Source organism: Rutidosis leptorrhynchoides, chromosome 6, assembly GCF_046630445.1.
Source record: "Rutidosis leptorrhynchoides isolate AG116_Rl617_1_P2 chromosome 6, CSIRO_AGI_Rlap_v1, whole genome shotgun sequence".
Lineage (NCBI taxonomy): Eukaryota > Viridiplantae > Streptophyta > Magnoliopsida > Asterales > Asteraceae > Rutidosis > Rutidosis leptorrhynchoides.
Window position 1 is genome coordinate 77538140 of NC_092338.1, and position 14141 is coordinate 77552280.

A 14141-nucleotide genomic window follows, 5' to 3' on the forward strand; every position below is an offset into this window, starting at 1 on the left:
ACCTTTCATAATTCTTGAAAACACTTCAATCGATAGGATGAACCAACCGCACTTCATCTACGTAAGAAAAGATTTATGCATATAGTTATACACCTGAAAAACACTTGGAACTTGAGTAAACGTTTAACACGTATCTGTGCTAGCTTCTTTGGCATTGTTATTACCGACAATAGCCGTACAATCCCTTTCCAAATTAGCCAATTTTATCAAAGCTCTAGCAAATCAACTTCGACTATTCGTTCGAAACAACCATATTATAACCTTGATATATATATATATATATGCGTGCTCTTTTATTGTTACCGAGGAATCGTTTATATCCTACCGCATTAGCAGTAAACTTACTAGCAACTTCATTGATCTTTGACCTTCTGGAAAATCATTATATTTATCAAAATCCTATCATGTACTTATCCACATCTGATAACTTGAACTGCCATACCAAGTACCAGGAATTAGAAATCAGTACTTTGAAAAATCGCAACATGCCTACATCAACAGTTGTATGTATACATATAACCATTATCTCTTAGAATTATGATCTTTCGTTCTGAATTTCTGAAAAGCGCTTTAGCCTATGAATCAGTTTGCTGAGTTTTGAAAAAGCTGATGAAGCAGTGAAAACTGAAGATTGCCTTAACAGTCAAAAGTTTGATAATAAAGAATTGAGCAAACCATGAAGGAGACTCTAAACAAATCACAAGGACTAAACTTGTACATAAAGAATCCTGATGATTCTATTTCTGATAAAATATTTAGCGAATACCTTGCTTCTGACTCCGAACTCTTACGAACAAATTTTCTTCACCACCCTTCGATATTAGAAATTCCAAGATATCATCGTATCTTTCATTATAAATATCCTCCATATTTCTGAAGATATTTTTATAACTATTCGTATCTGAAATCAATAATCTCTTCGTGCTATCAGTGTTATATCATATAGAAACTAATAGTTTCTATATTCTGTAAACTTTCGAGCTTAAAATATGAATGTTATTGAAGTAATTTTGGGAACTGATGCATGAGTTAGTATAATATAATGACACTTGATCAACGTGATTATATTACAGTAAGTCATGTTGAGTTTCTAAATGGAACATGATGATTCACAGATTATAACGTCATCATGTGTCATGTTACATAACTCTTTTATTCTGATTAACTTCTAAACATATCAAGAAAATATATTCTTGATAGTTCTATTCTCAGTGATTCGGGTAATTTGACAAATCAAATCATGCTATTACGTTCTTTCTCGTTTAGAACATTAAGTTCATTCGAAACTCCATACTTACGAATTCTGGACCATTACTCGCTTTACTAGAGATCGAGAAGAGAATAAAAAGGCAAAAGAGCTCCAAAATATAAGAGAAAATATAAAGCCCAATAACAACACGGAGATTACAAACTGTGGATATTAATACGAATAGCAATATAAAGACACGGGAGTATGATAAACACAATTACCCCAAGAGAGAAGTAGAAGTAAACAGATTCCTCTGGTGGGAGATGGAATAGAAGAATGATTATGGCGATAGTCAGAATGAGGTTAAGAACCAGAGTTAGATTAAGCATATACACAATCATTGAAAGTATGGATCGAGAAAGAAAGTATTGGAGTGGTGAAAATAATGGAATGGAAGGGTTTAAATTTATAATGAAAATATCAGACGTAGCAATCGAAGTGAATTACAAAGCTATATCACAGGGAGTAAGTAGATCATGATCAAGGGAAGAAAAGAAAATTCAGGGCTAGCAATGCTCCTTTTAGGGGCTAGCAATCGTAAGGAACTTCAGCTTACTCATCAGCAATCGAAGTGAATTACCTCATCTAATTAAATAGATCCTAATTTCTTTAAATCCCGAAGGATCAGATCTTACATAGATTATGAAGATTTCCTTCAAATCTCTTGAATTCCGGAATTCAACCCAGACTACGTCAAAAGTCAAAAAGAATATTATTTTCCTCAATTCACAATTTTGTGATAGCTTAATTCATACGCTTCACATAATTGAATCATTTTATCTATATTTATCAATAATGATAAAACCCTATTTATCAACTCATATTTGTCATAAAAACATTTTTATTGTTAGATATGACAACCTCGATCAAATTTCGGGACGAAATTTCTTTAACGGGTAGGTACTGTAGTGACCCAGAAAATTTCGACTAATTTTAAACCAAACTCTCGATACGATATTATATTTTTGACACGTTAAGAAAAGCCTGTTAGGTTGAGTCTCAAAAATCTTGAACTGTTTCTATATATGCAATTAACCTTCAACCATTTTCGGCGATTCACGCACCATTATTTGTAAATTGATAGGTATATATAAATAAGTAAATATAAACAATTATATATACAAGCGATATATAAATATTATATATATAAATTTATAAGATTTCATTCTATATAAATAATTATGTGTTAATATTAATTTGTTATATTAATATTATAATTATTATTATTACTATCATTATTATTAATAATTATTAGTATTATTACTAAAAATTGGTAACATTATTATAATTATTATTAATATTATAATACAACTTATTATTATATTCATTAGTATTATTATTATATTTATTTTTTTTATTAATGATAAATATAGAATATAAAAACAAAAATAATTATATGAAGTTTGCTAAATATCTCATTCAATTGTAAATTTTGTCTCCCATTTCCTACTGCCTAACTAAAGTCAACAAAAACAAATTATGTGTTGTCAGGAGTACAATAATTTATTCATCCGTGATTTGAATTATCACTTATAGAATTACTGTATTACTTTTGCTTTTGATAAATTGATCCCATTACCAACTATCCTCTCTGTCATCTATATCTAATTCTATATACAGAAGTATATAGATATACATATATGGAGAACCATGAATCATTATGTGCTAATCACCAACCCTTCTTCTTCGACAGTCACCTTTCAAATCACACCCACATCTTGTTTCATTTTCTATTATACGCAAATCACAAAAACAAGTAACTATCACTACCATCAATGAACTCAATTGTTTGTTGATCAATACCCTCACTACCACCTAAACCGAACTCCATTGCAACCCACCTCCCATCTCCAAATCACTACTAATCGTGAACACACCACCCACCATGGAACCACCTTTAATCACCACCTTGTTCATCTTCTTCCAGCCACTTAACTTGCAACAATACTGTTTTTGGCTCAGTTCTCACGACACACACAAGTAAGCTATTTGTTTCCTTGTTTTATCTCATACTTCGAGATGCAATCCGTCACCACTTCGCCACCATAAACAACCGCCACCACAACCTGCGTTCTTTCTTATGTTTATTAATCATCTTCGAAACAATTAATCAACTACTATTTTGTTATTATCCTGGTCTTAGCCACAATAGCAACAAACCTTCATTTATTTCTTTTTGATCGAACATCAATTAATCCGACACCCACCTCCTGATAACCGTTACATATTTATATTTTTCTATTACTATTGTACCACCGTGACACATAAACCTTCACCTACAACCCCATCATCGAATACTTACACCACAACTTCGATAAATTACTGTTACAGCCGTTTACTATTTTGGATCGAGACACAAACTGCTGCTACTGATCGTGATTATAGTAAAAACGATTAAAAGAACGATGAAGGAAAGATTGTAACAATTTCTTCTTACTTTTATAACAATTACAATTACAGTATAAAAAAAAGTGAGATCGAATAGTTGTGATGATGACAAGGATGGCCCGTGTGTTTTCTTTTTGTTCCAGATATTACTGTCGTTCAATAAAACTGAATCAAACCCTAGCTAACTCCTAAATTCACGGAACATTTGATATAATTCATTTGGGTTTGATTAAATATCTTCTTTGGCTTGTATTTAAAAATGGACTAAATTTTTTTTTTGGGCTAAATAACTTCTGATAGGCTATTGCATTTGTTGGGCTCAAAACTGTTTTTCGTTCTGAACAATAGCGATAGTGATAATTAATAAATGTTGATTCATAATGATGATGATGGTTACAGAGAATTAATAATAATGAGTGATAAAATGAGAATGATGATCGTATGTTGATGATGATTTTAGTATGGACGATGATGAGGTCGATGATTGGAGGGTGATGTTAGATTAGTTTAAGATGATGATATAGACAATTAGATTATGATCATGATTATGTTTATAAAGGTAGTTAATGATACACGAATTATGATTCTATGATCATGATGATAATGATAAATAATGATGCTATGATTATGATAGTGATACGCGATGTATGATGTTGTTATGGTTGATTTCACCTACGATTAATTAAGAATTGAATGGGTAGAGTAATGGTTCATGGTGTTGTGTCTAATCGAGAGGTCGCGGGTTCGAGTCCGAGCAGTGGCAGAAACAGTTTTCTTTTTAGGGAAGATTATGAATTCTTTTAAGGTAGCATGATTATTATTATTATTATCATTATTAAGTATTAAGTATTATTATCAAAACTAATTATTTTCATTATCATTTTTTAAAAACTACTACTATTATTAAAAGTATCATTTTTTTAGATCATCATTTTATTATTTTTATTATTAACAGTACTATTACTATCATTATTATTATTATAAGTATTATTATTATTATTATTATTATTATTATTATTAATATTATTGTTATTATTATTGTTATTATTAATATTAGTATTATCATTATCGTTATTTTTATCATTACTAATATTATTTTAATACTATTATAATTACTAGTTTAACAAACGAATGATATATATATATATATATATATATATATATATATATATATATATATATATATATATATATATATATATATATATAAACAATATAACTAATAAATATATATAAATTTGTTCGATTACCCTTATATGTGTTAATATATATAAAAATGATATAGGTTCGTGAATCCGAGGCCAACCCTGCATTGTTCAATATCGTCCTATGTAGTTTTACTACAAAATACAGTATAGTGAGTTCATTTCCTCCATTTTTACTCATTACACTTTTGGGCTGAGAATACATGCAAATGCTTTATTAACTGTTTTACAATATTTATATGCGTGTGTTCATTTGATTCCCTTTTACTCTTTTCATTTTTGGGACTGAGAATACATGCGCTGCTTTTACAACTGCTTTATTAAATGCTTTTGAAATACATTTTGAACTGCGAATACATGAAATGCTTTTATAAATGTTTGACGAGATAGACACAAGCAAAACATTCCTCGAATAAATTATGTGGACGTGATAATTGCCACCATTGAATTATGTGGACGTGATAATTGCCACAATTGATATGAATATTTTTCCCCTGATTATTATTGCTTGGTAACCTAAGAATTAGGGAACATCACTAATTTTGAGAATTAGTGCACGCCTAATTGACGCGAATCCTAAAGGTAGCTACCGGGTTTAACACCCCCACCCAGAATGTTCACTAGATGGAAGGGCTAGTGGGCGTGGTGTTTAGTACTTCGAAGTTTATATGATTATTATACAGACGAGATGTTCTGTTTTGGGGATATTATTATGCGCATTATAAGTTAAGGTCGGTTACCAAGCCAAGCTATGAAAGCAATGAAAAGTGAATGTTATGTATCGAGAGAATGATTTTATACACCGGTTATGTGTATGTTATTTTTGTGCACGAGATATGTGTACGGTTACTAAGATTTATGAAAGATGATTTCGTACACGAGAAAGGTGTACTGTATTTAAAAGATATCACATGTACATTACAGGTGGGTATAGGATTCGGGCCCATTTGTACCATGCAGCATTTAAATCTTATGGTCTATCAAAATGATGAATTTTATTGTTTATGATAAACTTATGAACTCACCAACCTTTTGGTTGACACTTGAAAGCATGTTTATTCTCAGGTATGAAAGAAATCTTCCGTTGTGCATTTGCTCATTTTTAAGACATTATTTGGAGTCGATCATCGAAATGGGACCAGATGTTGGTGACTTCGTCCAGATGGTTTAGGACGGGGTATGACACAAATCCTACACATGGTAACTAATCAATGCCAATATAGTGGTATGCCAAAAGAAGATCCAAACGAACATCTTCGAACCTTTAATAGGATCTGTACTCTATTCAAAATCAGAGAAGTTGAGGATGAACAGATCTATCTCATGTTATTTCCCTGGACTTTAAAGGGAGAAGCCAAAGATTGGTTAGAATCGTTACCTGAAGGGGCGATTGATACATGGGACGTTTTAGTTGAAAATTTTCTTAAACAATTCTTTTCGGCATCTAAAGCCGTGAGACTTCAACGAGAAATTGTTACGTTCACACAAAAGCCAAATGAAACTCTATATGAGGCGCGGACAAGATTTGGAAAGTTGTTGAGAGGATGTCCGCAACATGGTTTAGATACGTATCAAATAGTACAAATATTCTACCAAGGATGCGACATCACTACACGAAAATACATCGACATAGCAGCTGGTGGTTCCATTATGAAGAAAACCGCAACTGAAGCTTATAAAATTATTGATAACACAGCCTCCCACTCTCATGAGTGGCACCAGGAAAAAGATATTTTTCGTTCATCTAAAGCGGCTAGAGCCGATTCTAGCCATGACTTTGATTCCGTTTCTGCAAAAAATAGATGCTTTCGAGAGATGAATGGAAAAGATGAATAAAGATATTCACGCAATACGAATCAGTTGTGAGCAATGCGGTGGACCACACTAAACGAAAGATTGTCACATTGAGCAAACCATGGAACAACGAGAGAATGTTTCCTACATGAACCAAAGGTCGGGATATAATTATCAGAATAATTATCAACCGCCAAGGCCAAACTTCAATCGAAATCAAAACATTCTTTACAATCCAAATGGGCCAAACAATAACTCGTATAACCAACAAGGTCCGAATAACCAACCAACTCAAAACAACACTTTCAATCAACAAAGACCTAGCTTGTATAAACCACCACAACAAACCGAAGAGAAAAAGCCAAATCTAGAAGAAATGATGGAAAAGCTAATGGAATCTCAAACACAATTTATAACATCTCAAACCCAAACAAATGAGAGGTTTGATCAGTCATTAAGAACTCAACAAGCTTCCATTTTGAATCTAGAAAAACACGTAGGTACTCTTGTTAGCATGATGAGTGAGAGGGAACAAGGAAAGCTACCGAGTAATACTGAAGTAAATCCTCAGAATGAGAATGTTAATATGGTGTCAACAAATTTTGAAAAACCAGCATCCGAAGATGGGAAGGTTTTAGATGTGAGTAACAATGAAGAAGTTACAACACCACCACCACCCGAGTATGTAAAGCCAGTGGTGGCACCATACAGACCACCCATCTCGTTTCTAAGAAAAGGAGTTGAGTATGAGCAAGTAATAGATAATAAAGTTTGTGATACCTCTGGAAAGAAGAAGAAGAATAAGAAAATGCAAGAAACAAAAACCGTAAAGATAAACTCGGTGAAGACAGTTCCTCCAAAACTTACACCCAAGTTGGGTGATCTGGGTGAATTTATTGTTCCTTGTCTACTTAGTGATTGTGTCATGTATGATGCACTAGCAGATTTAGGTGCGAGTGTGAGTGTTATGCCTCTTTCAGTATATAAGAGATTAGGAGTAGGTGAGTTAAGTCCAACAGAAATGAGTGTTCGACTCTTTGATCAAACCATTAGGCACCCAGTTGGAATTGCTGACAACCTACCCGTTCAAGTGGGTAATTTAACCTTTCTAGTCGAATTTATTGTCATTGACTTAGAAGAGAACCCAAACATTCCTCTAATTTTAGGTCGACCATTCTTAGCATCTACCGGGGCGTTATTTGATGTAAGAGAGGGTAGAATGACCCTTAGTAATGATGAAAAATCGATCACCTTTGTGAGTCGAAAGTCTAAATCTCCACCAACCAAAACCGTTGAACCAATAAAAACGATTGGTAAGAAACATATTGTTTTACCAACTCCAACGGTAGTTCTTAACAATAATAAAACGCCTAAGTGTGGGGAAGATGAAGTAACACCTAATGATGACTTGATAACAAAGAACACCGTTGTTGATACAAAATTAAATGGCCCCGTTATTAACAGTTCAATGAAGAAACTTATTAAATGGATTCGCGATGCTAGAACCAAGGGGAACTTTAAGTTATGTAACCGGTTAGTATCCAATCTATCGCCTAAAGAAAAGGCGAAACTAGTTGAATTTGTAGATGTTACACAGGAATCAGACCAATGGCTTAAAGCAAAAGTCACAGATATGCAAGTTGATTATGGTCCAAAAGAAATTGACGATGAAGTTAATCACAATTTCACACCACAGCTACCTAAGTGTGGGGAGATTCAAATGTTCTAAAAAGAAAACGTTGTCTAGAGTTAGTTGTTCTGTTCTCTTTTAGTTTCGAGAATGGAATCCGATTGGCCTTTTCCACTAGCAGACACTAAAGAACTAGTTTTCTCCCCCCATTCTGAATTTTTGTTTTGTAGGTTTTGTATGAAATTAATACGCTTTTTCAATTTAAGTTTTGTGTGAATTTAAAAACAAAAATTACTTTATTTCATTAAGTTTAAAAAACGATTTCTAAAATTCATCGTAAGTTGAAGACTAGGTCATGGAACCGAAATTGCTTTAACCGAGGGCGGAGCGAAAAATTTTGTTATCATTATTTTTAATTTTATTGATCTAAAGTATACCAAAAAAATTAAAAAACCCAAAAATCTTTACTTTTAAAACAATCACTTTAAAAACGACAAATTTTAAATTTTGTCGAGGGACGGACTAGGTAAACATACCGAAACTACCTAAAGTAAAAGGAAACAAAATTTTAAAAAATATTTCATTTAAATTGTTTTAATAAATTGTAATGACCCGGATTTTTCCGCTAATATATTGAAGATTAATATTTACATAATTAAATGTTTCCAACATGTTAAGCAATCAAACTTGTCAAGATATATATATATATATATATTTGGAATGGATTTTATGCAAATGTTTGACCACCCAGTCTGTCTGACGATTCACGAACATCATAATTTGAAATAATTATATAATGATGTATATATGGATATATATATATATATATATATATATATATATATATATATATATATATATATATATATATATATATATATATATATATATATATATATACTTATGATTTGTTAAAATGATATTTAAGTATCTCATTATATATAATAACAATTGGTTATATACATAAAATGAGATTACTAACTTAAAGACTTCAAGACTATATACATGTATATAACGATTAACGTTGTAATAACTTCTAAATTAAAATGTATGTATATGTATTGTATTAATATGTATTAATACACTTTTGAAAGACTTAATAATATATATCAATATATTTATACTCAATAAAGATAGCTATACTCATTTTCTCATTCAATTTTATCAAGAATCCTATTCGTATTCATACGGTATTTATACCCGTATAATACCCAGCTTCTATACGTATTTACTATGGGTATATACATACCAAATCATTGATCTTAGCAGCCCTCAATCAGTTGTGAGACATGTTGATGTTATGCGAGGTGTATATAAAATAGCTTAAATTTTACTAGGAAATACTATTAAATACGATACAATTTTACACAAGATATTTATTTATTTATTGAATGGATATACTTAAACCTTGCTACAATACTTATAGGCAGTGTACCTAATCGTACAGTAGTGTAGTTTTTAGTAAGTCCGGTTCGTTCCACAGGGAAAAAAAATCTTTAAACAAAGCTTAACGCTATATTAGTTTTATTTTATAAAAATACAAATATATATATAAGTAATATTATTATTATAAAGGGGGTTTTTACCGTTTAATGCCCGGTTTGTCAATTTTAAAAACTTTAGTCGCAGTTAAAACCTGATGTAAAATAATAAAAATAAATATAACTTAATTTAAAGTGTAAAGTAAATAACAATAATGAAATTGCGATAAATAAAAGTGAGATAAAATAAAATTGCGATAATTAAAAAGTACGATAATTAAAAGTGCAATTAAATACAATAACAATAAATAAAAGTGCGATAATTAGAAGTGCAATTAAATATAAAATAAAGGAAATTAAATATGAAATAAAATAATTATGCTTATTTAAACTTCCGTAATCATGATGTTTGACGTGTTGAATTTAGTTTTATGCCCATGGGTTAATTGTCCTTTGTCCTGGATTATTTAATATGTCCGTCTGGTTTTTGTCCATAACAGTCCATCAGTCATAAATATAAAGTGCGAGTATCCTCGTCAAATTATCCTTATACCCGAAGTTAAATATTCCAACTAATTAGGGACTTAAACTGTAACAAGATTTTAATACTTTGTTAACAATTATTCCAAGTGTCCTTGTACATAATTTCACCCCTGTTTTAATAATTCTAGTGGCTATTAATCCATTCCCGTATCCGGTTAAATGAACGATTATTCGTACATATAAATATCCCGCCCATCGTGTCCGATTGAGTGTATATGGTTATTTATAGGGACGTCCAATTGTAAATCTTTATATTAAAATTAACCAACTATCATTTAGTTAAACAAATATAAAGCCCATTAATAGCCCATAGTCTAATTTCCACAAGTGTCGTTCTTTTGTCCAAACCCCAATTATGGTACAAAGCCCAATTACCCAATTTTAGTAATTAGCCCAACATCATGATTACTTCGTTTTAAATAAGCATAATAATAACTTAGCTACGAGACATTAAATTAAAAAGGTTGAACATAACTTACAATGATTAAAAATAGCGTAGCGTTACACGGATAGAATTTCGACTTACACCCTTACAACATTCGCTAACATACCCTTATTATTAGGATTAAAATTAAAATTAAAATTAAAATTAAAATACAAATATAAATATTTACGTATAGATATAGAGAGGATGGATATATGATATTTTTTTACGTCGAACTGCTCTGGCTTTTATAGGAATTTTCGTCCAGGGGAGCTCCGCGACTCGCAGCATTTTTTGCCTTCAAACTCCGCGAGTCGCGGAGTTTGTTTTTACAGCTCACCCAGCTTTAGCTCTTTGTTTGCCGACGATTTTTAAATATATTATAATATATATATTAATTTTAAGAATTAATTATATATTATATTATATTCATGTGCATAGTTGACTTGTAATTTTTAGTCTGTTGCGTCGAGCGTTGAGAGTTGACTCTGGTCCCGGTCCCGGATTTTCGAACGTCCTTGCGTACAATTTAATATCTTGTACTTTGCGTTTTGAATCGTGTACTCTTGTAATTTCGAGACGTTTCTTATCAATAATTGGAACCTCTTTGATTGTCTTTTGTACTTTTGAGCTTTTTGGTCGTTTGCGTCTTCAATTCGTCGAATCTGCCTTTTGTCTTCACCTTTTATTATTTAAACGAATATCACTTGTAAATAGGACAATTGCAACTAAAAGTTTGTCTTTCTTGAGGAATAATGCTATGAAATATATGTTCCTTTTTAGCATTATCAAATATTCCCACACTTGAGCGTTGCTTGTCCTCAAGCAATATAGTCTTGAAATACTAGAATCACTTCTTTATTCTTCACACTTTGTACATCAGTGATTTCTTTACGGCGGTATAAATAATGGTAGTAACGATATGGTTTACAGTCCCACATGACTATAAAAATTTAGATCCTTTAAGGAAATTGGATCTTTATGAAAACATTTAATCTTTTGAAAATTTTAATCTAGCTTTTACCCTAGATAAGTTTTCTGGAATAACCCTTCATCGGTGTTTGCAAATTGTTTTTGTGGGTTTGGTGGGTTTCAGATTTGAAAATTTTAGCTCAAAACTTGCGGTTTTGTGTCACCCACTTGCTAACCTTGTATTAGGAAAGCAACACGTCCAGTATACTTGCTCCGAATATTACCTTTCGATAAACTACCGTCCGGTTGTAAAGGAAAGCGTTGAACAAGCAACTGTTAAGGCAATGACCCCTGACATGCTTTTAATTATGGTATATAACGTGTCGGACGCAATTACTATCCTTTGTAGGAGCAATAGTAAAGCTCACCCTTATAATTTTTTCGATCTGGCACAAGGTCCTGTCTTTGACCATGCTATGCAACCACCGTTCTTACGGTTGACACCCGATTTGGTTCAGATGACCTAATGAATTCCAGATGAATTCCTAGGATTTTACGTTCAATGGTAATGAACGCATTGAAAATGGGTTTTCAGAAAACAAATCGGTTTATAATTTGGTCAAAATATTTTCTCGTTCAAGCTCGAGTTTAGATATCATTGAATTCCATGAGTTTGTAATTCTCAATCTTTAAGGTCAATCTCTAGGATTGAGTAATATCAGTCTTAAAAGCTGATTTTTGATCTTTAAAGGAGATTATCCTTTCTGGGGATCTGATTTATTAGTCTTATCAAGCTAATTTGCACGGTGCCCCCCCATTTTACGAGACAGATCCTCTCATAGTTAGGATCAGTCTGACCACATGGCGACCCTATTTTATGCTGAGGTCCGTGGATTTCTTGCTGATTTTAGAGATGACTTTTCTAGATTTTTCATCAACCTACAGCTGGTCTGGACGAAAACCTCATGACCTAAATCAAGAAGCGCGTTTCTTTTTTGGAAGACTTTACTTCCTTTTAACGATGGAATTGATTCATCGTGTAGATCCATCTCTTCTTTTCTTTCATCGGGTAAAACAGTTTAGTTTAGTCCAAAGCATAAAGTATCTTCAATTATTTGTTACAGAAATATGTGACATATGTTTAAGATAACTTGGTAATTTTTCCCACACTTGGCTTTTATTTTCCTTTTTATTGTCCTCTATTCTATTTTAAATGAATTTTAACATTTTGGTTTGTTTCTCAATTTATGTCCTTTCCGAGGTAACAATAATTTCGGTGTTAACACCTAGTTTTATCGTTCATAAATATCTATAAACATGATTTTGAGTTCATTTAATTGAAAATTTTAAAATTTTTTACTAGAATTGGGTAGTCAGTATATAAGACTAGGGCTGTTCTTTATTATCAGAGAGCACTAGATTCTAATACAACTACTACGTTACTAGTATTTTTAATGGTAACCAAGTGTTTAAGATAATAATTTTAAAAATCCGAAAGAATTTAACCCCTTCCCACACTTAAGATCTTGCAATGCCCTCATTTGCAAGAAATCAGTAACAATTTAAATTATTGAGGGTGATTAGCGTAGAAATGATTAAATTTTACCAAAGTTTCCAAACATATTGTTGTTTGTTGTGACGATCCGGAAATTTCCGATCAAATTTAAACTTTATCTTTATATTATTCCGACACGATAAGCAAAGTTTGTTAAGTTAAATCTCAAGAATTTTAAATTGTGTTCATACATTCATTATAACTTCGACCAAATTCAGACGATTCACGAACCGTTATATATAAATAAATATGTATATATATATATTATAACTTAAAAATATTAATAAAGTATTAACGTATAATACTTTACATGAACGTATTTGTTTCAATATGTTTATCGATGGAATTAGAAGATAATATCAAATGATTGATTTATCAGATACATTGTGATATGATTACGGGTCTATGTTATAAGGTCCACTGTGATTTAAGAAATCTATTCTTTTTGACGACATTCGGAAAATGGTAAAGTGATTTATAAGTAAGAACGTGGAGTGTAAATAACTTAGATGTTGGATATCGACAAGTTAAGTAACTCGACATTTTTTATTAAGATTATTTCATACGTTTATTTAACCTTTGAACTTTATCGCATGCTTCACCAACACACTGTAATTTAAAAACTTGAAACCTATTATGAAAATATATGATTTTACTTTTCTAAAACGTTTTATGATATAACGATTTCCATTATTTTAACCTTTAAAGAAAATGCTTCTTAAATATATTTAGTTTTGGAAAACAAAATTATCATATTTATTTGATTTAGTTTCAAACGTACAAAAACGTTTTCAGTTTAAAAAGAACTTTATTATTAAAACGTATATAACTTTTATAAATATCTAGAATCACTTTTAACAACTCATTACTTAACCAGTATGATAAAGATAACGATATTTATATTTTATTTTATTAAATATATATAACAATTTAAATTAATATTATATATATTTATACGCG